This window comes from Mytilus edulis, chromosome 10 (genome assembly GCF_963676685.1).
Source record: "Mytilus edulis chromosome 10, xbMytEdul2.2, whole genome shotgun sequence".
Taxonomy (NCBI): domain Eukaryota; kingdom Metazoa; phylum Mollusca; class Bivalvia; order Mytilida; family Mytilidae; genus Mytilus; species Mytilus edulis.
In genome coordinates this window covers 19278114-19303935 of record NC_092353.1, presented here as the reverse complement: position 1 = coordinate 19303935, position 25822 = coordinate 19278114, and the positions used below count along the sequence as shown (strand labels likewise).

The window sequence follows — 25822 nt, the reverse complement described above, 5'->3', positions numbered from 1 at the left end:
ATCCATAACAAGAACACAGAGTACTAAAACAATAAAGTTTGCAAAAAATACAGCCGCCCACGTAGGGACTCGAACCCTAGACCCTCAGATTAAAAGTCTGATGCTCTACCGACTGAGCTACGCAGGCTACATAGAGAACTCTCTCAAATTTTGCACATTTATAATTAACAGTTTGTCTCAAAACTTTTTGTTATACCACAGAATAGTTGTTATAAAAGACCAGATTTATTTTACAAGTCTACCTAAGACGATTCTATTGTTTTATTTGACCCGTTTGCATCGAAATTACAAGAAAATCAAAACTTATGATCGATGCTTTTCTATATAAATACCATGCAGCTGTGTCCAGCGTCAGCTGCTAATAAAATTGCAATCAGACGACATTTTAGAGTCGTTCAAACTTAGGTATAGGAACCACACATATAACATGTATAAACAAATGATGTCTAGAGCAGAAATGATCAATCCACCTCAAAGGAGCAAAAATTACAATCGCCCACGTAGGGACTCGAACCCTAGACCCTCAGATTAAAAGTCTGATGCTCTACCGACTGAGCTACGCAGGCTGACGATATTGTCTGGAAAACAATATAGTTTTATACCTTTCATTCAGCATGTAAATAATGTACGGTACAACTTCGTTAACAGAGTCAATCCAAATTTATATAGAAATTTTAAGACAGAGCAACTTAATTAGAACTGTTCTGCTCTCCACTTGCTTTATGCTATAGACTTCTTATCACTTATACTAAGTTTTCACTATATGTACACAAGGAAATCCCTTAATTGCTATTATTATTCTGGGAAACGTACATAGGTTTGCCTGGCCGAAAACAAAGAACACTAAATCAAACTTCTCCTTGGTTAAAATTTGCAGATCAAGTACTTAACATTCGTGAAAAAAGTCTTGAAGATTTTCATTTTTAGCGGGGATATCGTTTTCTGATGCAATGCTTGTGATTGGTTGCACTCTATATAGTTAAAAGTCATAACTGTATCTCATGAGCAGAGTGGCGCAGTGGAAGCGTGCTGGGCCCATAACCCAGAGGTCCGTGGATCGAAACCACGCTCTGCTAATAATTTTTTCTCATTGACGAAAGTCTTTTTTGAGGTGACTGTCAGAAAATGATGACAAACGATAATAAAGTCAAAATAAAGTTGATTGAAAACTCTATCCTGAAAAATCAACTAATTCAGAATGAAAAATTTCATACGTATGTCATTAAAGTTGGTGAAATCCCTCAACATGCTCAATGTGTAAACGTTTGAATCCTCACAATACTCATTTATGCAGCTATAAGATATATGTGCTACTCATTAATCAACAAAAGTTTAAACAAACCAGATAACGAATCATGCATACCTATTCGAACGTTCGAAAATCAATCCTCATATTGATGATATATCAGTCCCACATATTATATTATCATGATTAACCAAACTTTCGTGACGGAAAGAGGCGGCGGAGATCTGTGGTTTTCTTTGACGTTTTTCATGTTTTGCAAGTAAAACTTGTTTTCGAATCTATCCATAACAAGAACACAGAGTACTAAAACAATAAAGTTTGCAAAAAATACAGCCGCCCACGTAGGGACTCGAACCCTAGACCCTCAGATTAAAAGTCTGATGCTCTACCGACTGAGCTACGCAGGCTGACGATATTGTCTGGAAAACAATATAGTTTATACCTTTCATTCAGCATGTAAATAATGTACGGTACAACTTCGTTAACAGAGTCAATCCAAATTTATATAGAAATTTTAAGACAGAGCAACTTAATTAGAACTGTTCTGCTCTCCACTTGCTTTATGCTATAGACTTCTTATCACTTATACTAAGTTTTCACTATATGTACACAAGGAAATCCCTTAATTGCTATTATTATTCTGGGAAACGTACATAGGTTTGCCTGGCCGAAAACAAAGAACACTAAATCAAACTTCTCCTTGGTTAAAATTTGCAGATCAAGTACTTAACATTCGTGAAAAAAGTCTTGAAGATTTTCATTTTTAGCGGGGGATATCGTTTTCTGATGCAATGCTTGTGATTGGTTGCACTCTATATAGTTAAAAGTCATAACTGTATCTCATGAGCAGAGTGGCGCAGTGGAAGCGTGCTGGGCCCATAACCCAGAGGTCCGTGGATCGAAACCACGCTCTGCTAATAATTTTTTCTCATTGACGAAAGTCTTTTTTGAGGTGACTGTCAGAAAATGATGACAAACGATAATAAAGTCAAAATAAAGTTGATTGAAAACTCTATCCTGAAAAATCAACTAATTCAGAATGAAAAATTTCATACGTATGTCATTAAAGTTGGTGAAATCCCTCAACATGCTCAATGTGTAAACGTTTGAATCCTCACAATACTCATTTATGCAGCTATAAGATATATGTGCTACTCATTAATCAACAAAAGTTTAAACAAACCAGATAACGAATCATGCATACCTATTCGAACGTTCGAAAATCAATCCTCATATTGATGATATATCAGTCCACATATTATATTATCATGATTAACCAAACTTTCGTGACGGAAAGAGGCGGCGGAGATCTGTGGTTTTTCTTTGACGTTTTTCATGTTTTGCAAGTAAAACTTGTTTTCGAATCTATCCATAACAAGAACACAGAGTACTAAAAACAATAAAGTTTGCAAAAAATACAGCCGCCCACGTAGGGACTCGAACCCTAGACCCTCAGATTAAAAGTCTGATGCTCTACCGACTGAGCTACGCAGGCTACATAGAGAACTCTCTCAAATTTTGCACATTTATAATTAACAGTTTGTCTCAAAACTTTTTGTTATACCACAGAATAGTTGTTATAAAAGACCAGATTTATTTTACAAGTCTACCTAAGACGATTCTATTGTTTTATTTGACCCGTTTGCATCGAAATTACAAGAAAATCAAAACTTATGATCGATGCTTTTCTATATAAATACCATGCAGCTGTGTCCAGCGTCAGCTGCTAATAAAATTGCAATCAGACGACATTTTAGAGTCGTTCAAACTTAGGTATAGGAACCACACATATAACATGTATAAACAAATGATGTCTAGAGCAGAAATGATCAATCCACCTCAAAGGAGCAAAAATTACAATCGCCCACGTAGGGACTCGAACCCTAGACCCTCAGATTAAAAGTCTGATGCTCTACCGACTGAGCTACGCAGGCTGACGATATTGTCTGGAAAACAATATAGTTTATACCTTTCATTCAGCATGTAAATAATGTACGGTACAACTTCGTTAACAGAGTCAATCCAAATTTATATAGAAATTTTAAGACAGAGCAACTTAATTAGAACTGTTCTGCTCTCCACTTGCTTTATGCTATAGACTTCTTATCACTTATACTAAGTTTTCACTATATGTACACAAGGAAATCCCTTAATTGCTATTATTATTCTGGGAAACGTACATAGGTTTGCCTGGCCGAAAACAAAGAACACTAAATCAAACTTCTCCTTGGTTAAAATTTGCAGATCAAGTACTTAACATTCGTGAAAAAAGTCTTGAAGATTTTCATTTTTAGCGGGGATATCGTTTTCTGATGCAATGCTTGTGATTGGTTGCACTCTATATAGTTAAAAGTCATAACTGTATCTCATGAGCAGAGTGGCGCAGTGGAAGCGTGCTGGGCCCATAACCCAGAGGTCCGTGGATCGAAACCACGCTCTGCTAATAATTTTTTCTCATTGACGAAAGTCTTTTTTGAGGTGACTGTCAGAAAATGATGACAAACGATAATAAAGTCAAAATAAAGTTGATTGAAAACTCTATCCTGAAAAATCAACTAATTCAGAATGAAAAATTTCATACGTATGTCATTAAAGTTGGTGAAATCCCTCAACATGCTCAATGTGTAAACGTTTGAATCCTCACAATACTCATTTATGCAGCTATAAGATATATGTGCTACTCATTAATCAACAAAAGTTTAAACAAACCAGATAACGAATCATGCATACCTATTCGAACGTTCGAAAATCAATCCTCATATTGATGATATATCAGTCCACATATTATATTATCATGATTAACCAAACTTTCGTGACGGAAAGAGGCGGCGGAGATCTGTGGTTTTCTTTGACGTTTTTCATGTTTTGCAAGTAAAACTTGTTTTCGAATCTATCCATAACAAGAACACAGAGTACTAAAACAATAAAGTTTGCAAAAAATACAGCCGCCCACGTAGGGACTCGAACCCTAGACCCTCAGATTAAAAGTCTGATGCTCTACCGACTGAGCTACGCAGGCTACATAGAGAACTCTCTCAAATTTTGCACATTTATAATTAACAGTTTGTCTCAAAACTTTTTGTTATACCACAGAATAGTTGTTATAAAAGACCAGATTTATTTTACAAGTCTACCTAAGACGATTCTATTGTTTTATTTGACCCGTTTGCATCGAAATTACAAGAAAATCAAAACTTATGATCGATGCTTTTCTATATAAATACCATGCAGCTGTGTCCAGCGTCAGCTGCTAATAAAATTGCAATCAGACGACATTTTAGAGTCGTTCAAACTTAGGTATAGGAACCACACATATAACATGTATAAACAAATGATGTCTAGAGCAGAAATGATCAATCCACCTCAAAGGAGCAAAAATTACAATCGCCCACGTAGGGACTCGAACCCTAGACCCTCAGATTAAAAGTCTGATGCTCTACCGACTGAGCTACGCAGGCTGACGATATTGTCTGGAAAACAATATAGTTTATACCTTTCATTCAGCATGTAAATAATGTACGGTACAACTTCGTTAACAGAGTCAATCCAAATTTATATAGAAATTTTAAGACAGAGCAACTTAATTAGAACTGTTCTGCTCTCCACTTGCTTTATGCTATAGACTTCTTATCACTTATACTAAGTTTTCACTATATGTACACAAGGAAATCCCTTAATTGCTATTATTATTCTGGGAAACGTACATAGGTTTGCCTGGCCGAAAACAAAGAACACTAAATCAAACTTCTCCTTGGTTAAAATTTGCAGATCAAGTACTTAACATTCGTGAAAAAAGTCTTGAAGATTTTCATTTTTAGCGGGGATATCGTTTTCTGATGCAATGCTTGTGATTGGTTGCACTCTATATAGTTAAAAGTCATAACTGTATCTCATGAGCAGAGTGGCGCAGTGGAAGCGTGCTGGGCCCATAACCCAGAGGTCCGTGGATCGAAACCACGCTCTGCTAATAATTTTTTTCTCATTGACGAAAGTCTTTTTTGAGGTGACTGTCAGAAAATGATGACAAACGATAATAAAGTCAAAATAAAGTTGATTGAAAACTCTATCCTGAAAAATCAACTAATTCAGAATGAAAAATTTCATACGTATGTCATTAAAGTTGGTGAAATCCCTCAACATGCTCAATGTGTAAACGTTTGAATCCTCACAATACTCATTTATGCAGCTATAAGATATATGTGCTACTCATTAATCAACAAAAGTTTAAACAAACCAGATAACGAATCATGCATACCTATTCGAACGTTCGAAAATCAATCCTCATATTGATGATATATCAGTCCACATATTATATTATCATGATTAACCAAACTTTCGTGACGGAAAGAGGCGGCGGAGATCTGTGGTTTTCTTTGACGTTTTTCATGTTTTGCAAGTAAAACTTGTTTTCGAATCTATCCATAACAAGAACACAGAGTACTAAAACAATAAAGTTTGCAAAAAATACAGCCGCCCACGTAGGGACTCGAACCCTAGACCCTCAGATTAAAAGTCTGATGCTCTACCGACTGAGCTACGCAGGCTACATAGAGAACTCTCTCAAATTTTGCACATTTATAATTAACAGTTTGTCTCAAAACTTTTTGTTATACCACAGAATAGTTGTTATAAAAGACCAGATTTATTTTACAAGTCTACCTAAGACGATTCTATTGTTTTATTTGACCCGTTTGCATCGAAATTACAAGAAAATCAAAACTTATGATCGATGCTTTTCTATATAAATACCATGCAGCTGTGTCCAGCGTCAGCTGCTAATAAAATTGCAATCAGACGACATTTTAGAGTCGTTCAAACTTAGGTATAGGAACCACACATATAACATGTATAAACAAATGATGTCTAGAGCAGAAATGATCAATCCACCTCAAAGGAGCAAAAATTACAATCGCCCACGTAGGGACTCGAACCCTAGACCCTCAGATTAAAAGTCTGATGCTCTACCGACTGAGCTACGCAGGCTGACGATATTGTCTGGAAAACAATATAGTTTATACCTTTCATTCAGCATGTAAATAATGTACGGTACAACTTCGTTAACAGAGTCAATCCAAATTTATATAGAAATTTTAAGACAGAGCAACTTAATTAGAACTGTTCTGCTCTCCACTTGCTTTATGCTATAGACTTCTTATCACTTATACTAAGTTTTCACTATATGTACACAAGGAAATCCCTTAATTGCTATTATTATTCTGGGAAACGTACATAGGTTTGCCTGGCCGAAAACAAAGAACACTAAATCAAACTTCTCCTTGGTTAAAATTTGCAGATCAAGTACTTAACATTCGTGAAAAAAGTCTTGAAGATTTTCATTTTTAGCGGGGATATCGTTTTCTGATGCAATGCTTGTGATTGGTTGCACTCTATATAGTTAAAAGTCATAACTGTATCTCATGAGCAGAGTGGCGCAGTGGAAGCGTGCTGGGCCCATAACCCAGAGGTCCGTGGATCGAAACCACGCTCTGCTAATAATTTTTTCTCATTGACGAAAGTCTTTTTTGAGGTGACTGTCAGAAAATGATGACAAACGATAATAAAGTCAAAATAAAGTTGATTGAAAACTCTATCCTGAAAAATCAACTAATTCAGAATGAAAAATTTCATACGTATGTCATTAAAGTTGGTGAAATCCCTCAACATGCTCAATGTGTAAACGTTTGAATCCTCACAATACTCATTTATGCAGCTATAAGATATATGTGCTACTCATTAATCAACAAAAGTTTAAACAAACCAGATAACGAATCATGCATACCTATTCGAACGTTCGAAAATCAATCCTCATATTGATGATATATCAGTCCACATATTATATTATCATGATTAACCAAACTTTCGTGACGGAAAGAGGCGGCGGAGATCTGTGGTTTTCTTTGACGTTTTTCATGTTTTGCAAGTAAAACTTGTTTTCGAATCTATCCATAACAAGAACACAGAGTACTAAAACAATAAAGTTTGCAAAAAATACAGCCGCCCACGTAGGGACTCGAACCCTAGACCCTCAGATTAAAAGTCTGATGCTCTACCGACTGAGCTACGCAGGCTACATAGAGAACTCTCTCAAATTTTGCACATTTATAATTAACAGTTTGTCTCAAAACTTTTTGTTATACCACAGAATAGTTGTTATAAAAGACCAGATTTATTTTACAAGTCTACCTAAGACGATTCTATTGTTTTATTTGACCCGTTTGCATCGAAATTACAAGAAAATCAAAACTTATGATCGATGCTTTTCTATATAAATACCATGCAGCTGTGTCCAGCGTCAGCTGCTAATAAAATTGCAATCAGACGACATTTTAGAGTCGTTCAAACTTAGGTATAGGAACCACACATATAACATGTATAAACAAATGATGTCTAGAGCAGAAATGATCAATCCACCTCAAAGGAGCAAAAATTACAATCGCCCACGTAGGGACTCGAACCCTAGACCCTCAGATTAAAAGTCTGATGCTCTACCGACTGAGCTACGCAGGCTGACGATATTGTCTGGAAAACAATATAGTTTATACCTTTCATTCAGCATGTAAATAATGTACGGTACAACTTCGTTAACAGAGTCAATCCAAATTTATATAGAAATTTTAAGACAGAGCAACTTAATTAGAACTGTTCTGCTCTCCACTTGCTTTATGCTATAGACTTCTTATCACTTATACTAAGTTTTCAGGCCCGTAGCCAGGAATTTCCAAAGGGGGGTTCGTTGGCCTCAAAAACTCGACTTTTACAGTCACAATTCGAACAGAACGTTGACTTTAACAGTCATTATTTGTTTTCAAGGGGGGGTTCGTCCGAACCCCCCGAACCCCCCCTGGCTACGGGTATGGTTTTCACTATATGTACACAAGGAAATCCCTTAATTGCTATTATTATTCTGGGAAACGTACATAGGTTTGCCTGGCCGAAAACAAAGAACACTAAATCAAACTTCTCCTTGGTTAAAATTTGCAGATCAAGTACTTAACATTCGTGAAAAAAGTCTTGAAGATTTTCATTTTTAGCGGGGATATCGTTTTCTGATGCAATGCTTGTGATTGGTTGCACTCTATATAGTTAAAAGTCATAACTGTATCTCATGAGCAGAGTGGCGCAGTGGAAGCGTGCTGGGCCCATAACCCAGAGGTCCGTGGATCGAAACCACGCTCTGCTAATAATTTTTTCTCATTGACGAAAGTCTTTTTTGAGGTGACTGTCAGAAAATGATGACAAACGATAATAAAGTCAAAATAAAGTTGATTGAAAACTCTATCCTGAAAAATCAACTAATTCAGAATGAAAAATTTCATACGTATGTCATTAAAGTTGGTGAAATCCCTCAACATGCTCAATGTGTAAACGTTTGAATCCTCACAATACTCATTTATGCAGCTATAAGATATATGTGCTACTCATTAATCAACAAAAGTTTAAACAAACCAGATAACGAATCATGCATACCTATTCGAACGTTCGAAAATCAATCCTCATATTGATGATATATCAGTCCACATATTATATTATCATGATTAACCAAACTTTCGTGACGGAAAGAGGCGGCGGAGATCTGTGGTTTTCTTTGACGTTTTTCATGTTTTGCAAGTAAAACTTGTTTTCGAATCTATCCATAACAAGAACACAGAGTACTAAAACAATAAAGTTTGCAAAAAATACAGCCGCCCACGTAGGGACTCGAACCCTAGACCCTCAGATTAAAAGTCTGATGCTCTACCGACTGAGCTACGCAGGCTACATAGAGAACTCTCTCAAATTTTGCACATTTATAATTAACAGTTTGTCTCAAAACTTTTTGTTATACCACAGAATAGTTGTTATAAAAGACCAGATTTATTTTACAAGTCTACCTAAGACGATTCTATTGTTTTATTTGACCCGTTTGCATCGAAATTACAAGAAAATCAAAACTTATGATCGATGCTTTTCTATATAAATACCATGCAGCTGTGTCCAGCGTCAGCTGCTAATAAAATTGCAATCAGACGACATTTTAGAGTCGTTCAAACTTAGGTATAGGAACCACACATATAACATGTATAAACAAATGATGTCTAGAGCAGAAATGATCAATCCACCTCAAAGGAGCAAAAATTACAATCGCCCACGTAGGGACTCGAACCCTAGACCCTCAGATTAAAAGTCTGATGCTCTACCGACTGAGCTACGCAGGCTGACGATATTGTCTGGAAAACAATATAGTTTATACCTTTCATTCAGCATGTAAATAATGTACGGTACAACTTCGTTAACAGAGTCAATCCAAATTTATATAGAAATTTTAAGACAGAGCAACTTAATTAGAACTGTTCTGCTCTCCACTTGCTTTATGCTATAGACTTCTTATCACTTATACTAAGTTTTCACTATATGTACACAAGGAAATCCCTTAATTGCTATTATTATTCTGGGAAACGTACATAGGTTTGCCTGGCCGAAAACAAAGAACACTAAATCAAACTTCTCCTTGGTTAAAATTTGCAGATCAAGTACTTAACATTCGTGAAAAAAGTCTTGAAGATTTTCATTTTTAGCGGGGATATCGTTTTCTGATGCAATGCTTGTGATTGGTTGCACTCTATATAGTTAAAAGTCATAACTGTATCTCATGAGCAGAGTGGCGCAGTGGAAGCGTGCTGGGCCCATAACCCAGAGGTCCGTGGATCGAAACCACGCTCTGCTAATAATTTTTTCTCATTGACGAAAGTCTTTTTTGAGGTGACTGTCAGAAAATGATGACAAACGATAATAAAGTCAAAATAAAGTTGATTGAAAACTCTATCCTGAAAAATCAACTAATTCAGAATGAAAAATTTCATACGTATGTCATTAAAGTTGGTGAAATCCCTCAACATGCTCAATGTGTAAACGTTTGAATCCTCACAATACTCATTTATGCAGCTATAAGATATATGTGCTACTCATTAATCAACAAAAGTTTAAACAAACCAGATAACGAATCATGCATACCTATTCGAACGTTCGAAAATCAATCCTCATATTGATGATATATCAGTCCACATATTATATTATCATGATTAACCAAACTTTCGTGACGGAAAGAGGCGGCGGAGATCTGTGGTTTTCTTTGACGTTTTTCATGTTTTGCAAGTAAAACTTGTTTTCGAATCTATCCATAACAAGAACACAGAGTACTAAAACAATAAAGTTTGCAAAAAATACAGCCGCCCACGTAGGGACTCGAACCCTAGACCCTCAGATTAAAAGTCTGATGCTCTACCGACTGAGCTACGCAGGCTACATAGAGAACTCTCTCAAATTTTGCACATTTATAATTAACAGTTTGTCTCAAAACTTTTTGTTATACCACAGAATAGTTGTTATAAAAGACCAGATTTATTTTACAAGTCTACCTAAGACGATTCTATTGTTTTATTTGACCCGTTTGCATCGAAATTACAAGAAAATCAAAACTTATGATCGATGCTTTTCTATATAAATACCATGCAGCTGTGTCCAGCGTCAGCTGCTAATAAAATTGCAATCAGACGACATTTTAGAGTCGTTCAAACTTAGGTATAGGAACCACACATATAACATGTATAAACAAATGATGTCTAGAGCAGAAATGATCAATCCACCTCAAAGGAGCAAAAATTACAATCGCCCACGTAGGGACTCGAACCCTAGACCCTCAGATTAAAAGTCTGATGCTCTACCGACTGAGCTACGCAGGCTGACGATATTGTCTGGAAAACAATATAGTTTATACCTTTCATTCAGCATGTAAATAATGTACGGTACAACTTCGTTAACAGAGTCAATCCAAATTTATATAGAAATTTTAAGACAGAGCAACTTAATTAGAACTGTTCTGCTCTCCACTTGCTTTATGCTATAGACTTCTTATCACTTATACTAAGTTTTCACTATATGTACACAAGGAAATCCCTTAATTGCTATTATTATTCTGGGAAACGTACATAGGTTTGCCTGGCCGAAAACAAAGAACACTAAATCAAACTTCTCCTTGGTTAAAATTTGCAGATCAAGTACTTAACATTCGTGAAAAAAGTCTTGAAGATTTTCATTTTTAGCGGGGATATCGTTTTCTGATGCAATGCTTGTGATTGGTTGCACTCTATATAGTTAAAAGTCATAACTGTATCTCATGAGCAGAGTGGCGCAGTGGAAGCGTGCTGGGCCCATAACCCAGAGGTCCGTGGATCGAAACCACGCTCTGCTAATAATTTTTTCTCATTGACGAAAGTCTTTTTTGAGGTGACTGTCAGAAAATGATGACAAACGATAATAAAGTCAAAATAAAGTTGATTGAAAACTCTATCCTGAAAAATCAACTAATTCAGAATGAAAAATTTCATACGTATGTCATTAAAGTTGGTGAAATCCCTCAACATGCTCAATGTGTAAACGTTTGAATCCTCACAATACTCATTTATGCAGCTATAAGATATATGTGCTACTCATTAATCAACAAAAGTTTAAACAAACCAGATAACGAATCATGCATACCTATTCGAACGTTCGAAAATCAATCCTCATATTGATGATATATCAGTCCACATATTATATTATCATGATTAACCAAACTTTCGTGACGGAAAGAGGCGGCGGAGATCTGTGGTTTTCTTTGACGTTTTTCATGTTTTGCAAGTAAAACTTGTTTTCGAATCTATCCATAACAAGAACACAGAGTACTAAAACAATAAAGTTTGCAAAAAATACAGCCGCCCACGTAGGGACTCGAACCCTAGACCCTCAGATTAAAAGTCTGATGCTCTACCGACTGAGCTACGCAGGCTACATAGAGAACTCTCTCAAATTTTGCACATTTATAATTAACAGTTTGTCTCAAAACTTTTTGTTATACCACAGAATAGTTGTTATAAAAGACCAGATTTATTTTACAAGTCTACCTAAGACGATTCTATTGTTTTATTTGACCCGTTTGCATCGAAATTACAAGAAAATCAAAACTTATGATCGATGCTTTTCTATATAAATACCATGCAGCTGTGTCCAGCGTCAGCTGCTAATAAAATTGCAATCAGACGACATTTTAGAGTCGTTCAAACTTAGGTATAGGAACCACACATATAACATGTATAAACAAATGATGTCTAGAGCAGAAATGATCAATCCACCTCAAAGGAGCAAAAATTACAATCGCCCACGTAGGGACTCGAACCCTAGACCCTCAGATTAAAAGTCTGATGCTCTACCGACTGAGCTACGCAGGCTGACGATATTGTCTGGAAAACAATATAGTTTATACCTTTCATTCAGCATGTAAATAATGTACGGTACAACTTCGTTAACAGAGTCAATCCAAATTTATATAGAAATTTTAAGACAGAGCAACTTAATTAGAACTGTTCTGCTCTCCACTTGCTTTATGCTATAGACTTCTTATCACTTATACTAAGTTTTCACTATATGTACACAAGGAAATCCCTTAATTGCTATTATTATTCTGGGAAACGTACATAGGTTTGCCTGGCCGAAAACAAAGAACACTAAATCAAACTTCTCCTTGGTTAAAATTTGCAGATCAAGTACTTAACATTCGTGAAAAAAGTCTTGAAGATTTTCATTTTTAGCGGGGATATCGTTTTCTGATGCAATGCTTGTGATTGGTTGCACTCTATATAGTTAAAAGTCATAACTGTATCTCATGAGCAGAGTGGCGCAGTGGAAGCGTGCTGGGCCCATAACCCAGAGGTCCGTGGATCGAAACCACGCTCTGCTAATAATTTTTTCTCATTGACGAAAGTCTTTTTTGAGGTGACTGTCAGAAAATGATGACAAACGATAATAAAGTCAAAATAAAGTTGATTGAAAACTCTATCCTGAAAAATCAACTAATTCAGAATGAAAAATTTCATACGTATGTCATTAAAGTTGGTGAAATCCCTCAACATGCTCAATGTGTAAACGTTTGAATCCTCACAATACTCATTTATGCAGCTATAAGATATATGTGCTACTCATTAATCAACAAAAGTTTAAACAAACCAGATAACGAATCATGCATACCTATTCGAACGTTCGAAAATCAATCCTCATATTGATGATATATCAGTCCACATATTATATTATCATGATTAACCAAACTTTCGTGACGGAAAGAGGCGGCGGAGATCTGTGGTTTTCTTTGACGTTTTTCATGTTTTGCAAGTAAAACTTGTTTTCGAATCTATCCATAACAAGAACACAGAGTACTAAAACAATAAAGTTTGCAAAAAATACAGCCGCCCACGTAGGGACTCGAACCCTAGACCCTCAGATTAAAAGTCTGATGCTCTACCGACTGAGCTACGCAGGCTACATAGAGAACTCTCTCAAATTTTGCACATTTATAATTAACAGTTTGTCTCAAAACTTTTTGTTATACCACAGAATAGTTGTTATAAAAGACCAGATTTATTTTACAAGTCTACCTAAGACGATTCTATTGTTTTATTTGACCCGTTTGCATCGAAATTACAAGAAAATCAAAACTTATGATCGATGCTTTTCTATATAAATACCATGCAGCTGTGTCCAGCGTCAGCTGCTAATAAAATTGCAATCAGACGACATTTTAGAGTCGTTCAAACTTAGGTATAGGAACCACACATATAACATGTATAAACAAATGATGTCTAGAGCAGAAATGATCAATCCACCTCAAAGGAGCAAAAATTACAATCGCCCACGTAGGGACTCGAACCCTAGACCCTCAGATTAAAAGTCTGATGCTCTACCGACTGAGCTACGCAGGCTGACGATATTGTCTGGAAAACAATATAGTTTATACCTTTCATTCAGCATGTAAATAATGTACGGTACAACTTCGTTAACAGAGTCAATCCAAATTTATATAGAAATTTTAAGACAGAGCAACTTAATTAGAACTGTTCTGCTCTCCACTTGCTTTATGCTATAGACTTCTTATCACTTATACTAAGTTTTCACTATATGTACACAAGGAAATCCCTTAATTGCTATTATTATTCTGGGAAACGTACATAGGTTTGCCTGGCCGAAAACAAAGAACACTAAATCAAACTTCTCCTTGGTTAAAATTTGCAGATCAAGTACTTAACATTCGTGAAAAAAGTCTTGAAGATTTTCATTTTTAGCGGGGATATCGTTTTCTGATGCAATGCTTGTGATTGGTTGCACTCTATATAGTTAAAAGTCATAACTGTATCTCATGAGCAGAGTGGCGCAGTGGAAGCGTGCTGGGCCCATAACCCAGAGGTCCGTGGATCGAAACCACGCTCTGCTAATAATTTTTTCTCATTGACGAAAGTCTTTTTTGAGGTGACTGTCAGAAAATGATGACAAACGATAATAAAGTCAAAATAAAGTTGATTGAAAACTCTATCCTGAAAAATCAACTAATTCAGAATGAAAAATTTCATACGTATGTCATTAAAGTTGGTGAAATCCCTCAACATGCTCAATGTGTAAACGTTTGAATCCTCACAATACTCATTTATGCAGCTATAAGATATATGTGCTACTCATTAATCAACAAAAGTTTAAACAAACCAGATAACGAATCATGCATACCTATTCGAACGTTCGAAAATCAATCCTCATATTGATGATATATCAGTCCACATATTATATTATCATGATTAACCAAACTTTCGTGACGGAAAGAGGCGGCGGAGATCTGTGGTTTTCTTTGACGTTTTTCATGTTTTGCAAGTAAAACTTGTTTTCGAATCTATCCATAACAAGAACACAGAGTACTAAAACAATAAAGTTTGCAAAAAATACAGCCGCCCACGTAGGGACTCGAACCCTAGACCCTCAGATTAAAAGTCTGATGCTCTACCGACTGAGCTACGCAGGCTACATAGAGAACTCTCTCAAATTTTGCACATTTATAATTAACAGTTTGTCTCAAAACTTTTTGTTATACCACAGAATAGTTGTTATAAAAGACCAGATTTATTTTACAAGTCTACCTAAGACGATTCTATTGTTTTATTTGACCCGTTTGCATCGAAATTACAAGAAAATCAAAACTTATGATCGATGCTTTTCTATATAAATACCATGCAGCTGTGTCCAGCGTCAGCTGCTAATAAAATTGCAATCAGACGACATTTTAGAGTCGTTCAAACTTAGGTATAGGAACCACACATATAACATGTATAAACAAATGATGTCTAGAGCAGAAATGATCAATCCACCTCAAAGGAGCAAAAATTACAATCGCCCACGTAGGGACTCGAACCCTAGACCCTCAGATTAAAAGTCTGATGCTCTACCGACTGAGCTACGCAGGCTGACGATATTGTCTGGAAAACAATATAGTTTATACCTTTCATTCAGCATGTAAATAATGTACGGTACAACTTCGTTAACAGAGTCAATCCAAATTTATATAGAAATTTTAAGACAGAGCAACTTAATTAGAACTGTTCTGCTCTCCACTTGCTTTATGCTATAGACTTCTTATCACTTATACTAAGTTTTCACTATATGTACACAAGGAAATCCCTTAATTGCTATTATTATTCTGGGAAACGTACATAGGTTTGCCTGGCCGAAAACAAAGAACACTAAATCAAACTTCTCCTTGGTTAAAATTTGCAGATCAAGTACTTAACATTCGTGAAAAAAGTCTTGAAGATTTTCATTTTTAGCGGGGATATCGTTTTCTGATGCAATGCTTGTGATTGGTTGCACTCTATATAGTTAAAAGTCATAACTGTATCTCATGAGCAGAGTGGCGCAGTGGAAGCGTGCTGGGCCCATAACCCAGAGGTCCGTGGATCGAAACCACGCTCTGCTAATAATTTTTTCTCATTGACGAAAGTCTTTTTTGAGGTGACTGTCAGAAAATGATGACAAACGATAATAAAGTCAAAATAAAGTTGATTGAAAACTCTATCCTGAAAAATCAACTAATTCAGAATGAAAAATTTCATACGTATGTCATTAAAGTTGGTGAAATCCCTCAACATGCTCAATGTGTAAACGTTTGAATCCTCACAATACTCATTTATGCAGCTATAAGATATATGTGCTACTCATTAATCAACAAAAGTTTAAACAAACCAGATAACGAATCATGCATACCTATTCGAACGTTCGAAAATCAATCCTCATATTGATGATATATCAGTCCACATATTATATTATCATGATTAACCAAACTTTCGTGACGGAAAGAGGCGGCGGAGATCTGTGGTTTTCTTTGACGTTTTTCATGTTTTGCAAGTAAAACTTGTTTTCGAATCTATCCATAACAAGAACACAGAGTACTAAAACAATAAAGTTTGCAAAAAATACAGCCGCCCACGTAGGGACTCGAACCCTAGACCCTCAGATTAAAAGTCTGATGCTCTACCGACTGAGCTACGCAGGCTACATAGAGAACTCTCTCAAATTTTGCACATTTATAATTAACAGTTTGTCTCAAAACTTTTTGTTATACCACAGAATAGTTGTTATAAAAGACCAGATTTATTTTACAAGTCTACCTAAGACGATTCTATTGTTTTATTTGACCCGTTTGCATCGAAATTACAAGAAAATCAAAACTTATGATCGATGCTTTTCTATATAAATACCATGCAGCTGTGTCCAGCGTCAGCTGCTAATAAAATTGCAATCAGACGACATTTTAGAGTCGTTCAAACTTAGGTATAGGAACCACACATATAACATGTATAAACAAATGATGTCTAGAGCAGAAATGATCAATCCACCTCAAAGGAGCAAAAATTACAATCGCCCACGTAGGGACTCGAACCCTAGACCCTCAGATTAAAAGTCTGATGCTCTACCGACTGAGCTACGCAGGCTGACGATATTGTCTGGAAAACAATATAGTTTATACCTTTCATTCAGCATGTAAATAATGTACGGTACAACTTCGTTAACAGAGTCAATCCAAATTTATATAGAAATTTTAAGACAGAGCAACTTAATTAGAACTGTTCTGCTCTCCACTTGCTTTATGCTATAGACTTCTTATCACTTATACTAAGTTTTCACTATATGTACACAAGGAAATCCCTTAATTGCTATTATTATTCTGGGAAACGTACATAGGTTTGCCTGGCCGAAAACAAAGAACACTAAATCAAACTTCTCCTTGGTTAAAATTTGCAGATCAAGTACTTAACATTCGTGAAAAAAGTCTTGAAGATTTTCATTTTTAGCGGGGATATCGTTTTCTGATGCAATGCTTGTGATTGGTTGCACTCTATATAGTTAAAAGTCATAACTGTATCTCATGAGCAGAGTGGCGCAGTGGAAGCGTGCTGGGCCCATAACCCAGAGGTCCGTGGATCGAAACCACGCTCTGCTAATAATTTTTTCTCATTGACGAAAGTCTTTTTTGAGGTGACTGTCAGAAAATGATGACAAACGATAATAAAGTCAAAATAAAGTTGATTGAAAACTCTATCCTGAAAAATCAACTAATTCAGAATGAAAAATTTCATACGTATGTCATTAAAGTTGGTGAAATCCCTCAACATGCTCAATGTGTAAACGTTTGAATCCTCACAATACTCATTTATGCAGCTATAAGATATATGTGCTACTCATTAATCAACAAAAGTTTAAACAAACCAGATAACGAATCATGCATACCTATTCGAACGTTCGAAAATCAATCCTCATATTGATGATATATCAGTCCACATATTATATTATCATGATTAACCAAACTTTCGTGACGGAAAGAGGCGGCGGAGATCTGTGGTTTTCTTTGACGTTTTTCATGTTTTGCAAGTAAAACTTGTTTTCGAATCTATCCATAACAAGAACACAGAGTACTAAAACAATAAAGTTTGCAAAAAATACAGCCGCCCACGTAGGGACTCGAACCCTAGACCCTCAGATTAAAAGTCTGATGCTCTACCGACTGAGCTACGCAGGCTACATAGAGAACTCTCTCAAATTTTGCACATTTATAATTAACAGTTTGTCTCAAAACTTTTTGTTATACCACAGAATAGTTGTTATAAAAGACCAGATTTATTTTACAAGTCTACCTAAGACGATTCTATTGTTTTATTTGACCCGTTTGCATCGAAATTACAAGAAAATCAAAACTTATGATCGATGCTTTTCTATATAAATACCATGCAGCTGTGTCCAGCGTCAGCTGCTAATAAAATTGCAATCAGACGACATTTTAGAGTCGTTCAAACTTAGGTATAGGAACCACACATATAACATGTATAAACAAATGATGTCTAGAGCAGAAATGATCAATCCACCTCAAAGGAGCAAAAATTACAATCGCCCACGTAGGGACTCGAACCCTAGACCCTCAGATTAAAAGTCTGATGCTCTACCGACTGAGCTACGCAGGCTGACGATATTGTCTGGAAAACAATATAGTTTATACCTTTCATTCAGCATGTAAATAATGTACGGTACAACTTCGTTAACAGAGTCAATCCAAATTTATATAGAAATTTTAAGACAGAGCAACTTAATTAGAACTGTTCTGCTCTCCACTTGCTTTATGCTATAGACTTCTTATCACTTATACTAAGTTTTCACTATATGTACACAAGGAAATCCCTTAATTGCTATTATTATTCTGGGAAACGTACATAGGTTTGCCTGGCCGAAAACAAAGAACACTAAATCAAACTTCTCCTTGGTTAAAATTTGCAGATCAAGTACTTAACATTCGTGAAAAAAGTCTTGAAGATTTTCATTTTTAGCGGGGATATCGTTTTCTGATGCAATGCTTGTGATTGGTTGCACTCTATATAGTTAAAAGTCATAACTGTATCTCATGAGCAGAGTGGCGCAGTGGAAGCGTGCTGGGCCCATAACCCAGAGGTCCGTGGATCGAAACCACGCTCTGCTAATAATTTTTTCTCATTGACGAAAGTCTTTTTTGAGGTGACTGTCAGAAAATGATGACAAACGATAATAAAGTCAAAATAAAGTTGATTGAAAACTCTATCCTGAAAAATCAACTAATTCAGAATGAAAAATTTCATACGTATGTCATTAAAGTTGGTGAAATCCCTCAACATGCTCAATGTGTAAACGTTTGAATCCTCACAATACTCATTTATGCAGCTATAAGATATATGTGCTACTCATTAATCAACAAAAGTTTAAACAAACCAGATAACGAATCATGCATACCTATTCGAACGTTCGAAAATCAATCCTCATATTGATGATATATCAGTCCACATATTATATTATCATGATTAACCAAACTTTCGTGACGGAAAGAGGCGGCGGAGATCTGTGGTTTTCTTTGACGTTTTTCATGTTTTGCAAGTAAAACTTGTTTTCGAATCTATCCATAACAAGAACACAGAGTACTAAAACAATAAAGTTTGCAAAAAATACAGCCGCCCACGTAGGGACTCGAACCCTAGACCCTCAGATTAAAAGTCTGATGCTCTACCGACTGAGCTACGCAGGCTACATAGAGAACTCTCTCAAATTTTGCACATTTATAATTAACAGTTTGTCTCAAAACTTTTTGTTATACCACAGAATAGTTGTTATAAAAGACCAGATTTATTTTACAAGTCTACCTAAGACGATTCTATTGTTTTATTTGACCCGTTTGCATCGAAATTACAAGAAAATCAAAACTTATGATCGATGCTTTTCTATATAAATACCATGCAGCTGTGTCCAGCGTCAGCTGCTAATAAAATTGCAATCAGACGACATTTTAGAGTCGTTCAAACTTAGGTATAGGAACCACACATATAACATGTATAAACAAATGATGTCTAGAGCAGAAATGATCAATCCACCTCAAAGGAGCAAAAATTACAATCGCCCACGTAGGGACTCGAACCCTAGACCCTCAGATTAAAAGTCTGATGCTCTACCGACTGAGCTACGCAGGCTGACGATATTGTCTGGAAAACAATATAGTTTATACCTTTCATTCAGCATGTAAATAATGTACGGTACAACTTCGTTAACAGAGTCAATCCAAATTTATATAGAAATTTTAAGACAGAGCAACTTAATTAGAACTGTTCTGCTCTCCACTTGCTTTATGCTATAGACTTCTTATCACTTATACTAAGTTTTCACTATATGTACACAAGGAAATCCCTTAATTGCTATTATTATTCTGGGAAACGTACATAGGTTTGCCTGGCCGAAAACAAAGAACACTAAATCAAACTTCTCCTTGGTTAAAATTTGCAGATCAAGTACTTAACATTCGTGAAAAAAGTCTTGAAGATTTTCATTTTTAGCGGGGATATCGTTTTCTGATGCAATGCTTGTGATTGGTTGCACTCTATATAGTTAAAAGTCATAACTGTATCTCATGAGCAGAGTGGCGCAGTGGAAGCGTGCTGGGCCCATAACCCAGAGGTCCGTGGATCGAAACCACGCTCTGCTAATAATTTTTTCTCATTGACGAAAGTCTTTTTTGAGGTGACTGTCAGAAAATGATGACAAACGATAATAAAGTCAAAATAAAGTTGATTGAAAACTCTATCCTGAAAAATCAACTAATTCAGAATGAAAAATTTCATACGTATGTCATTAAAGTTGGTGAAATCCCTCAACATGCTCAATGTGTAAACGTTTGAATCCTCACAATACTCATTTATGCAGCTATAAGATATATGTGCTACTCATTAATCAACAAAAGTTTAAACAAACCAGATAACGAATCATGCATACCTATTCGAACGTTCGAAAATCAATCCTCATATTGATGATATATCAGTCCACATATTATATTATCATGATTAACCAAACTTTCGTGACGGAAAGAGGCGGCGGAGATCTGTGGTTTTCTTTGACGTTTTTCATGTTTTGCAAGTAAAACTTGTTTTCGAATCTATCCATAACAAGAACACAGAGTACTAAAACAATAAAGTTTGCAAAAAATACAGCCGCCCACGTAGGGACTCGAACCCTAGACCCTCAGATTAAAAGTCTGATGCTCTACCGACTGAGCTACGCAGGCTACATAGAGAACTCTCTCAAATTTTGCACATTTATAATTAACAGTTTGTCTCAAAACTTTTTGTTATACCACAGAATAGTTGTTATAAAAGACCAGATTTATTTTACAAGTCTACCTAAGACGATTCTATTGTTTTATTTGACCCGTTTGCATCGAAATTACAAGAAAATCAAAACTTATGATCGATGCTTTTCTATATAAATACCATGCAGCTGTGTCCAGCGTCAGCTGCTAATAAAATTGCAATCAGACGACATTTTAGAGTCGTTCAAACTTAGGTATAGGAACCACACATATAACATGTATAAACAAATGATGTCTAGAGCAGAAATGATCAATCCACCTCAAAGGAGCAAAAATTACAATCGCCCACGTAGGGACTCGAACCCTAGACCCTCAGATTAAAAGTCTGATGCTCTACCGACTGAGCTACGCAGGCTGACGATATTGTCTGGAAAACAATATAGTTTATACCTTTCATTCAGCATGTAAATAATGTACGGTACAACTTCGTTAACAGAGTCAATCCAAATTTATATAGAAATTTTAAGACAGAGCAACTTAATTAGAACTGTTCTGCTCTCCACTTGCTTTATGCTATAGACTTCTTATCACTTATACTAAGTTTTCACTATATGTACACAAGGAAATCCCTTAATTGCTATTATTATTCTGGGAAACGTACATAGGTTTGCCTGGCCGAAAACAAAGAACACTAAATCAAACTTCTCCTTGGTTAAAATTTGCAGATCAAGTACTTAACATTCGTGAAAAAAGTCTTGAAGATTTTCATTTTTAGCGGGGATATCGTTTTCTGATGCAATGCTTGTGATTGGTTGCACTCTATATAGTTAAAAGTCATAACTGTATCTCATGAGCAGAGTGGCGCAGTGGAAGCGTGCTGGGCCCATAACCCAGAGGTCCGTGGATCGAAACCACGCTCTGCTAATAATTTTTTCTCATTGACGAAAGTCTTTTTTGAGGTGACTGTCAGAAAATGATGACAAACGATAATAAAGTCAAAATAAAGTTGATTGAAAACTCTATCCTGAAAAATCAACTAATTCAGAATGAAAAATTTCATACGTATGTCATTAAAGTTGGTGAAATCCCTCAACATGCTCAATGTGTAAACGTTTGAATCCTCACAATACTCATTTATGCAGCTATAAGATATATGTGCTACTCATTAATCAACAAAAGTTTAAACAAACCAGATAACGAATCATGCATACCTATTCGAACGTTCGAAAATCAATCCTCATATTGATGATATATCAGTCCACATATTATATTATCATGATTAACCAAACTTTCGTGACGGAAAGAGGCGGCGGAGATCTGTGGTTTTCTTTGACGTTTTTCATGTTTTGCAAGTAAAACTTGTTTTCGAATCTATCCATAACAAGAACACAGAGTACTAAAACAATAAAGTTTGCAAAAAATACAGCCGCCCACGTAGGGACTCGAACCCTAGACCCTCAGATTAAAAGTCTGATGCTCTACCGACTGAGCTACGCAGGCTACATAGAGAACTCTCTCAAATTTTGCACATTTATAATTAACAGTTTGTCTCAAAACTTTTTGTTATACCACAGAATAGTTGTTATAAAAGACCAGATTTATTTTACAAGTCTACCTAAGACGATTCTATTGTTTTATTTGACCCGTTTGCATCGAAATTACAAGAAAATCAAAACTTATGATCGATGCTTTTCTATATAAATACCATGCAGCTGTGTCCAGCGTCAGCTGCTAATAAAATTGCAATCAGACGACATTTTAGAGTCGTTCAAACTTAGGTATAGGAACCACACATATAACATGTATAAACAAATGATGTCTAGAGCAGAAATGATCAATCCACCTCAAAGGAGCAAAAATTACAATCGCCCACGTAGGGACTCGAACCCTAGACCCTCAGATTAAAAGTCTGATGCTCTACCGACTGAGCTACGCAGGCTGACGATATTGTCTGGAAAACAATATAGTTTATACCTTTCATTCAGCATGTAAATAATGTACGGTACAACTTCGTTAACAGAGTCAATCCAAATTTATATAGAAATTTTAAGACAGAGCAACTTAATTAGAACTGTTCTGCTCTCCACTTGCTTTATGCTATAGACTTCTTATCACTTATACTAAGTTTTCACTATATGTACACAAGGAAATCCCTTAATTGCTATTATTATTCTGGGAAACGTACATAGGTTTGCCTGGCCGAAAACAAAGAACACTAAATCAAACTTCTCCTTGGTTAAAATTTGCAGATCAAGTACTTAACATTCGTGAAAAAAGTCTTGAAGATTTTCATTTTTAGCGGGGATATCGTTTTCTGATGCAATGCTTGTGATTGGTTGCACTCTATATAGTTAAAAGTCATAACTGTATCTCATGAGCAGAGTGGCGCAGTGGAAGCGTGCTGGGCCCATAACCCAGAGGTCCGTGGATCGAAACCACGCTCTGCTAATAATTTTTTCTCATTGACGAAAGTCTTTTTTGAGGTGACTGTCAGAAAATGATGACAAACGATAATAAAGTCAAAATAAAGTTGATTGAAAACTCTATCCTGAAAAATCAACTAATTCAGAATGAAAAATTTCATACGTATGTCATTAAAGTTGGTGAAATCCCTCAACATGCTCAATGTGTAAACGTTTGAATCCTCACAATACTCATTTATGCAGCTATAAGATATATGTGCTACTCATTAATCAACAAAAGTTTAAACAAACCAGATAACGAATCATGCATACCTATTCGAACGTTCGAAAATCAATCCTCATATTGATGATATATCAGTCCACATATTATATTATCATGATTAACCAAACTTTCGTGACGGAAAGAGGCGGCGGAGATCTGTGGTTTTCTTTGACGTTTTTCATGTTTTGCAAGTAAAACTTGTTTTCGAATCTATCCATAACAAGAACACAGAGTACTAAAACAATAAAGTTTGCAAAAAATACAGCCGCCCACGTAGGGACTCGAACCCTAGACCCTCAGATTAAAAGTCTGATGCTCTACCGACTGAGCTACGCAGGCTACATAGAGAACTCTCTCAAATTTTGCACATTTATAATTAACAGTTTGTCTCAAAACTTTTTGTTATACCACAGAATAGTTGTTATAAAAGACCAGATTTATTTTACAAGTCTACCTAAGACGATTCTATTGTTTTATTTGACCCGTTTGCATCGAAATTACAAGAAAATCAAAACTTATGATCGATGCTTTTCTATATAAATACCATGCAGCTGTGTCCAGCGTCAGCTGCTAATAAAATTGCAATCAGACGACATTTTAGAGTCGTTCAAACTTAGGTATAGGAACCACACATATAACATGTATAAACAAATGATGTCTAGAGCAGAAATGATCAATCCACCTCAAAGGAGCAAAAATTACAATCGCCCACGTAGGGACTCGAACCCTAGACCCTCAGATTAAAAGTCTGATGCTCTACCGACTGAGCTACGCAGGCTGACGATATTGTCTGGAAAACAATATAGTTTATACCTTTCATTCAGCATGTAAATAATGTACGGTACAACTTCGTTAACAGAGTCAATCCAAATTTATATAGAAATTTTAAGACAGAGCAACTTAATTAGAACTGTTCTGCTCTCCACTTGCTTTATGCTATAGACTTCTTATCACTTATACTAAGTTTTCACTATATGTACACAAGGAAATCCCTTAATTGCTATTATTATTCTGGGAAACGTACATAGGTTTGCCTGGCCGAAAACAAAGAACACTAAATCAAACTTCTCCTTGGTTAAAATTTGCAGATCAAGTACTTAACATTCGTGAAAAAAGTCTTGAAGATTTTCATTTTTAGCGGGGATATCGTTTTCTGATGCAATGCTTGTGATTGGTTGCACTCTATATAGTTAAAAGTCATAACTGTATCTCATGAGCAGAGTGGCGCAGTGGAAGCGTGCTGGGCCCATAACCCAGAGGTCCGTGGATCGAAACCACGCTCTGCTAATAATTTTTTCTCATTGACGAAAGTCTTTTTTGAGGTGACTGTCAGAAAATGATGACAAACGATAATAAAGTCAAAATAAAGTTGATTGAAAACTCTATCCTGAAAAATCAACTAATTCAGAATGAAAAATTTCATACGTATGTCATTAAAGTTGGTGAAATCCCTCAACATGCTCAATGTGTAAACGTTTGAATCCTCACAATACTCATTTATGCAGCTATAAGATATATGTGCTACTCATTAATCAACAAAAGTTTAAACAAACCAGATAACGAATCATGCATACCTATTCGAACGTTCGAAAATCAATCCTCATATTGATGATATATCAGTCCACATATTATATTATCATGATTAACCAAACTTTCGTGACGGAAAGAGGCGGCGGAGATCTGTGGTTTTCTTTGACGTTTTTCATGTTTTGCAAGTAAAACTTGTTTTCGAATCTATCCATAACAAGAACACAGAGTACTAAAACAATAAAGTTTGCAAAAAATACAGCCGCCCACGTAGGGACTCGAACCCTAGACCCTCAGATTAAAAGTCTGATGCTCTACCGACTGAGCTACGCAGGCTACATAGAGAACTCTCTCAAATTTTGCACATTTATAATTAACAGTTTGTCTCAAAA

At 35.9% G+C, this 25822-nt stretch overlaps 51 non-coding genes across 51 annotated transcripts; 17 read left to right on the top strand and 34 right to left on the bottom strand.

Moving 5' to 3' along the window:
- Window positions 1–54: 54 nt before the first annotated feature.
- Trnak-uuu (transfer RNA lysine (anticodon UUU)) lies at window positions 55–127 on the bottom strand. Its single transcript has one exon. It is a non-coding gene; the product is annotated as a tRNA-Lys (tRNA).
- A 366-nt stretch (window positions 128–493) lies between these two features.
- Trnak-uuu (transfer RNA lysine (anticodon UUU)) lies at window positions 494–566 on the bottom strand. Its single transcript has one exon. It is a non-coding gene; the product is annotated as a tRNA-Lys (tRNA).
- A 438-nt stretch (window positions 567–1004) lies between these two features.
- Trnam-cau (transfer RNA methionine (anticodon CAU)) lies at window positions 1005–1076 on the top strand. The gene has a single exon. It is a non-coding gene; the product is annotated as a tRNA-Met (tRNA).
- Window positions 1077–1580: 504 nt separating this feature from the next.
- Window positions 1581–1653, bottom strand: Trnak-uuu (transfer RNA lysine (anticodon UUU)). The gene has a single exon. It is a non-coding gene; the product is annotated as a tRNA-Lys (tRNA).
- A 438-nt stretch (window positions 1654–2091) lies between these two features.
- Window positions 2092–2163, top strand: Trnam-cau (transfer RNA methionine (anticodon CAU)). Its single transcript has one exon. It is a non-coding gene; the product is annotated as a tRNA-Met (tRNA).
- A 505-nt stretch (window positions 2164–2668) lies between these two features.
- On the bottom strand, window positions 2669–2741 carry Trnak-uuu (transfer RNA lysine (anticodon UUU)). Its single transcript has one exon. It is a non-coding gene; the product is annotated as a tRNA-Lys (tRNA).
- Window positions 2742–3107: 366 nt separating this feature from the next.
- On the bottom strand, window positions 3108–3180 carry Trnak-uuu (transfer RNA lysine (anticodon UUU)). Its single transcript has one exon. It is a non-coding gene; the product is annotated as a tRNA-Lys (tRNA).
- Window positions 3181–3617: 437 nt separating this feature from the next.
- Window positions 3618–3689, top strand: Trnam-cau (transfer RNA methionine (anticodon CAU)). The gene has a single exon. It is a non-coding gene; the product is annotated as a tRNA-Met (tRNA).
- A 503-nt stretch (window positions 3690–4192) lies between these two features.
- Window positions 4193–4265, bottom strand: Trnak-uuu (transfer RNA lysine (anticodon UUU)). Its single transcript has one exon. It is a non-coding gene; the product is annotated as a tRNA-Lys (tRNA).
- Window positions 4266–4631: 366 nt separating this feature from the next.
- On the bottom strand, window positions 4632–4704 carry Trnak-uuu (transfer RNA lysine (anticodon UUU)). Its single transcript has one exon. It is a non-coding gene; the product is annotated as a tRNA-Lys (tRNA).
- Window positions 4705–5141: 437 nt separating this feature from the next.
- On the top strand, window positions 5142–5213 carry Trnam-cau (transfer RNA methionine (anticodon CAU)). The gene has a single exon. It is a non-coding gene; the product is annotated as a tRNA-Met (tRNA).
- A 504-nt stretch (window positions 5214–5717) lies between these two features.
- On the bottom strand, window positions 5718–5790 carry Trnak-uuu (transfer RNA lysine (anticodon UUU)). Its single transcript has one exon. It is a non-coding gene; the product is annotated as a tRNA-Lys (tRNA).
- Window positions 5791–6156: 366 nt separating this feature from the next.
- Trnak-uuu (transfer RNA lysine (anticodon UUU)) lies at window positions 6157–6229 on the bottom strand. The gene has a single exon. It is a non-coding gene; the product is annotated as a tRNA-Lys (tRNA).
- A 437-nt stretch (window positions 6230–6666) lies between these two features.
- On the top strand, window positions 6667–6738 carry Trnam-cau (transfer RNA methionine (anticodon CAU)). Its single transcript has one exon. It is a non-coding gene; the product is annotated as a tRNA-Met (tRNA).
- A 503-nt stretch (window positions 6739–7241) lies between these two features.
- Trnak-uuu (transfer RNA lysine (anticodon UUU)) lies at window positions 7242–7314 on the bottom strand. The gene has a single exon. It is a non-coding gene; the product is annotated as a tRNA-Lys (tRNA).
- Window positions 7315–7680: 366 nt separating this feature from the next.
- On the bottom strand, window positions 7681–7753 carry Trnak-uuu (transfer RNA lysine (anticodon UUU)). The gene has a single exon. It is a non-coding gene; the product is annotated as a tRNA-Lys (tRNA).
- Window positions 7754–8354: 601 nt separating this feature from the next.
- Window positions 8355–8426, top strand: Trnam-cau (transfer RNA methionine (anticodon CAU)). The gene has a single exon. It is a non-coding gene; the product is annotated as a tRNA-Met (tRNA).
- Window positions 8427–8929: 503 nt separating this feature from the next.
- Window positions 8930–9002, bottom strand: Trnak-uuu (transfer RNA lysine (anticodon UUU)). The gene has a single exon. It is a non-coding gene; the product is annotated as a tRNA-Lys (tRNA).
- A 366-nt stretch (window positions 9003–9368) lies between these two features.
- Window positions 9369–9441, bottom strand: Trnak-uuu (transfer RNA lysine (anticodon UUU)). The gene has a single exon. It is a non-coding gene; the product is annotated as a tRNA-Lys (tRNA).
- A 437-nt stretch (window positions 9442–9878) lies between these two features.
- Trnam-cau (transfer RNA methionine (anticodon CAU)) lies at window positions 9879–9950 on the top strand. Its single transcript has one exon. It is a non-coding gene; the product is annotated as a tRNA-Met (tRNA).
- A 503-nt stretch (window positions 9951–10453) lies between these two features.
- Trnak-uuu (transfer RNA lysine (anticodon UUU)) lies at window positions 10454–10526 on the bottom strand. The gene has a single exon. It is a non-coding gene; the product is annotated as a tRNA-Lys (tRNA).
- Window positions 10527–10892: 366 nt separating this feature from the next.
- Trnak-uuu (transfer RNA lysine (anticodon UUU)) lies at window positions 10893–10965 on the bottom strand. Its single transcript has one exon. It is a non-coding gene; the product is annotated as a tRNA-Lys (tRNA).
- A 437-nt stretch (window positions 10966–11402) lies between these two features.
- Window positions 11403–11474, top strand: Trnam-cau (transfer RNA methionine (anticodon CAU)). The gene has a single exon. It is a non-coding gene; the product is annotated as a tRNA-Met (tRNA).
- A 503-nt stretch (window positions 11475–11977) lies between these two features.
- Window positions 11978–12050, bottom strand: Trnak-uuu (transfer RNA lysine (anticodon UUU)). Its single transcript has one exon. It is a non-coding gene; the product is annotated as a tRNA-Lys (tRNA).
- A 366-nt stretch (window positions 12051–12416) lies between these two features.
- Trnak-uuu (transfer RNA lysine (anticodon UUU)) lies at window positions 12417–12489 on the bottom strand. Its single transcript has one exon. It is a non-coding gene; the product is annotated as a tRNA-Lys (tRNA).
- A 437-nt stretch (window positions 12490–12926) lies between these two features.
- Window positions 12927–12998, top strand: Trnam-cau (transfer RNA methionine (anticodon CAU)). The gene has a single exon. It is a non-coding gene; the product is annotated as a tRNA-Met (tRNA).
- Window positions 12999–13501: 503 nt separating this feature from the next.
- Window positions 13502–13574, bottom strand: Trnak-uuu (transfer RNA lysine (anticodon UUU)). The gene has a single exon. It is a non-coding gene; the product is annotated as a tRNA-Lys (tRNA).
- A 366-nt stretch (window positions 13575–13940) lies between these two features.
- Trnak-uuu (transfer RNA lysine (anticodon UUU)) lies at window positions 13941–14013 on the bottom strand. The gene has a single exon. It is a non-coding gene; the product is annotated as a tRNA-Lys (tRNA).
- Window positions 14014–14450: 437 nt separating this feature from the next.
- Trnam-cau (transfer RNA methionine (anticodon CAU)) lies at window positions 14451–14522 on the top strand. The gene has a single exon. It is a non-coding gene; the product is annotated as a tRNA-Met (tRNA).
- Window positions 14523–15025: 503 nt separating this feature from the next.
- Window positions 15026–15098, bottom strand: Trnak-uuu (transfer RNA lysine (anticodon UUU)). The gene has a single exon. It is a non-coding gene; the product is annotated as a tRNA-Lys (tRNA).
- Window positions 15099–15464: 366 nt separating this feature from the next.
- On the bottom strand, window positions 15465–15537 carry Trnak-uuu (transfer RNA lysine (anticodon UUU)). The gene has a single exon. It is a non-coding gene; the product is annotated as a tRNA-Lys (tRNA).
- Window positions 15538–15974: 437 nt separating this feature from the next.
- Window positions 15975–16046, top strand: Trnam-cau (transfer RNA methionine (anticodon CAU)). Its single transcript has one exon. It is a non-coding gene; the product is annotated as a tRNA-Met (tRNA).
- Window positions 16047–16549: 503 nt separating this feature from the next.
- On the bottom strand, window positions 16550–16622 carry Trnak-uuu (transfer RNA lysine (anticodon UUU)). The gene has a single exon. It is a non-coding gene; the product is annotated as a tRNA-Lys (tRNA).
- A 366-nt stretch (window positions 16623–16988) lies between these two features.
- Trnak-uuu (transfer RNA lysine (anticodon UUU)) lies at window positions 16989–17061 on the bottom strand. The gene has a single exon. It is a non-coding gene; the product is annotated as a tRNA-Lys (tRNA).
- Window positions 17062–17498: 437 nt separating this feature from the next.
- Window positions 17499–17570, top strand: Trnam-cau (transfer RNA methionine (anticodon CAU)). Its single transcript has one exon. It is a non-coding gene; the product is annotated as a tRNA-Met (tRNA).
- Window positions 17571–18073: 503 nt separating this feature from the next.
- On the bottom strand, window positions 18074–18146 carry Trnak-uuu (transfer RNA lysine (anticodon UUU)). Its single transcript has one exon. It is a non-coding gene; the product is annotated as a tRNA-Lys (tRNA).
- A 366-nt stretch (window positions 18147–18512) lies between these two features.
- Trnak-uuu (transfer RNA lysine (anticodon UUU)) lies at window positions 18513–18585 on the bottom strand. Its single transcript has one exon. It is a non-coding gene; the product is annotated as a tRNA-Lys (tRNA).
- A 437-nt stretch (window positions 18586–19022) lies between these two features.
- Window positions 19023–19094, top strand: Trnam-cau (transfer RNA methionine (anticodon CAU)). The gene has a single exon. It is a non-coding gene; the product is annotated as a tRNA-Met (tRNA).
- A 503-nt stretch (window positions 19095–19597) lies between these two features.
- On the bottom strand, window positions 19598–19670 carry Trnak-uuu (transfer RNA lysine (anticodon UUU)). Its single transcript has one exon. It is a non-coding gene; the product is annotated as a tRNA-Lys (tRNA).
- Window positions 19671–20036: 366 nt separating this feature from the next.
- Trnak-uuu (transfer RNA lysine (anticodon UUU)) lies at window positions 20037–20109 on the bottom strand. The gene has a single exon. It is a non-coding gene; the product is annotated as a tRNA-Lys (tRNA).
- A 437-nt stretch (window positions 20110–20546) lies between these two features.
- Window positions 20547–20618, top strand: Trnam-cau (transfer RNA methionine (anticodon CAU)). Its single transcript has one exon. It is a non-coding gene; the product is annotated as a tRNA-Met (tRNA).
- A 503-nt stretch (window positions 20619–21121) lies between these two features.
- On the bottom strand, window positions 21122–21194 carry Trnak-uuu (transfer RNA lysine (anticodon UUU)). Its single transcript has one exon. It is a non-coding gene; the product is annotated as a tRNA-Lys (tRNA).
- A 366-nt stretch (window positions 21195–21560) lies between these two features.
- On the bottom strand, window positions 21561–21633 carry Trnak-uuu (transfer RNA lysine (anticodon UUU)). Its single transcript has one exon. It is a non-coding gene; the product is annotated as a tRNA-Lys (tRNA).
- A 437-nt stretch (window positions 21634–22070) lies between these two features.
- On the top strand, window positions 22071–22142 carry Trnam-cau (transfer RNA methionine (anticodon CAU)). Its single transcript has one exon. It is a non-coding gene; the product is annotated as a tRNA-Met (tRNA).
- Window positions 22143–22645: 503 nt separating this feature from the next.
- Window positions 22646–22718, bottom strand: Trnak-uuu (transfer RNA lysine (anticodon UUU)). Its single transcript has one exon. It is a non-coding gene; the product is annotated as a tRNA-Lys (tRNA).
- Window positions 22719–23084: 366 nt separating this feature from the next.
- Window positions 23085–23157, bottom strand: Trnak-uuu (transfer RNA lysine (anticodon UUU)). The gene has a single exon. It is a non-coding gene; the product is annotated as a tRNA-Lys (tRNA).
- Window positions 23158–23594: 437 nt separating this feature from the next.
- Trnam-cau (transfer RNA methionine (anticodon CAU)) lies at window positions 23595–23666 on the top strand. Its single transcript has one exon. It is a non-coding gene; the product is annotated as a tRNA-Met (tRNA).
- A 503-nt stretch (window positions 23667–24169) lies between these two features.
- Trnak-uuu (transfer RNA lysine (anticodon UUU)) lies at window positions 24170–24242 on the bottom strand. The gene has a single exon. It is a non-coding gene; the product is annotated as a tRNA-Lys (tRNA).
- Window positions 24243–24608: 366 nt separating this feature from the next.
- Trnak-uuu (transfer RNA lysine (anticodon UUU)) lies at window positions 24609–24681 on the bottom strand. Its single transcript has one exon. It is a non-coding gene; the product is annotated as a tRNA-Lys (tRNA).
- Window positions 24682–25118: 437 nt separating this feature from the next.
- On the top strand, window positions 25119–25190 carry Trnam-cau (transfer RNA methionine (anticodon CAU)). Its single transcript has one exon. It is a non-coding gene; the product is annotated as a tRNA-Met (tRNA).
- A 503-nt stretch (window positions 25191–25693) lies between these two features.
- Window positions 25694–25766, bottom strand: Trnak-uuu (transfer RNA lysine (anticodon UUU)). The gene has a single exon. It is a non-coding gene; the product is annotated as a tRNA-Lys (tRNA).
- Between the last annotated feature and the right edge of the window lie 56 nt (window positions 25767–25822).